This window comes from Rhinopithecus bieti, unplaced genomic scaffold (assembly GCF_001698545.2).
Source record: "Rhinopithecus bieti isolate Rb0 unplaced genomic scaffold, ASM169854v2 scaffold_5260, whole genome shotgun sequence".
In the NCBI taxonomy this organism is placed as follows: Eukaryota; Metazoa; Chordata; class Mammalia; order Primates; family Cercopithecidae; genus Rhinopithecus; species Rhinopithecus bieti.
The window spans coordinates 96,109-97,975 of record NW_016805896.1 but is presented as its reverse complement, the minus strand read 5'-3'; positions in this window follow the sequence as shown (position 1 = coordinate 97,975).

Here is a 1,867-nt window from a genome sequence, read left to right as displayed (position 1 = left end):
CAAAGTGCTGGGATTACAGGCTTGAGCCACCGCGCCCGGCCAAAAGACAAGGTAATATCCCCAGGTTTTTCAAAAGATAAGTTACTACTAAAGCTATATTTCACTAATAATGAAAATGATTTAGAAGACAAAACCATCACAACTTTGCAACCCCAAATTTATTAATAGATTTAGGCAAATCACCGTTTCAACTAATATCATAAAAAGTGTGTAAAACAGACATTATAGTTCTCTTGAAGAAAGAACACAACACTGAGAAATAGTTTCACCAAAAAAACTGAACTCAAATGTAATGAACCCTCTCTGTCAAATAACCTATTTGAAGATATACAGGGACAGAGAAAACTACTAAGGACCATCTCAGCGGTCAATTAGTAAAATCTAGGCTGTATGCGGTGGCTCATGCCTGTAATCCCAGCACTTTGGGAGGCCAAGGCGGGTGGATCACCTGAGGTCGGGAGTTCGAGACCAGCCTGACCAACATGGAAAAACCCCTTCTCTACTGAAAAAAAAAAAAAAAAAAAATTGCCAGACGTGGTGGTGCGTGCCTGTAATTCCAGCTACTCAGGAGGCTGAGGCAGAAGAATTGCTTGAACCCAGAAGGTGGAGTTTGCAGTGAGCCGGTTGCACTCCAGCCTGGGCAACAAGAACGAAACTCCATCTCAAAAAACAAAGAGATCATTTAGTAAAATCCGAACTCTTGGCAAATACAGAAATATTCCACCATGTTTCTTCCATCAAGAAAAGCAAGAAAATAAAAACATGCAGGAGAAACTTCGGGATCTATGTAGATTTAAAAGTCAAACTAATCAAACACAAAATGTTCGCCTAATTAGGTTCTAATTTCAGGTACATACTTTTATCAAATATTATAATTCAATTTGGAAAGGTAGATGTCTGATGATTATATAAAAATTATTGCTAATAGTGCTATCAATGTCTTTTAATTTAATGTAAGGATAAATATGAATATAGATTTTTTCTTTTTTTTTTTTTGAGACGGAGTCTCGCTCTGTTGCCCAGGCTGGAGTGCAGTGGCCGGATCTTGGCTCACTGCAAGCTCCGCCTTCCGGGTTTATGCCATTCTCCTGCCTCAGCCTCCCGAGTAGCTGGGACTACAGGCACCCGCCACCTCGCCCGGCTAGTTTTTTGGGGTTTTTTTGTATTTTTTAGTAGAGACGGGGTTTCACCGTGTTAGCCAGGATGGTCTCGATCTCCTGATCTCGTGATCCACCCATCTCAGCCTCCCAAAGTACTGGGATTACAGGCTTGAGCCACCAGGCCCGGCCGATTTTTTTAATAATAGGAGTTTAGTGTGGCACAGATTCAAGATATTCCAAAGAATTTTTTTGTTTCTCTTGCTTCTGCTGACTGTAATGATAGATATTCTGTTTATAGGGAGCACCTTTGACAAAATTAAAGGGACCACAAGTAAATTGGCATAAAGTTTTTTCGAAGAAGTATAATTCTTCAATTTCCATATGATAAAAAAAGAACTTCTTCACTGAAGATTTAAAAGTAAAAAGTGAACCGTACATGTTTATGTGTATATATATATATGTTAACATAATACCATAAGAAAAATTTTAATTTTCATTAAATATTTATAGGTAATATATACATTTCATGTGAAACATTTATATATAATATATACATATCATGCTACTATAATACAATAAAAATGTTTATAATTATATAAAATTTTAAATATATATTAAAATATGTTTCTAAAGTACATACGTATTGCTAAAAATTAAAATATGTAAGCCAGCAAGGTTCTTTCCCATGTGGCTACCCCCAGCTTAGGTCCTGCTGAAGGCTCCATGACTTTCACTGAGTCTCCCTCACCTGTACCCCTAAGGTGATT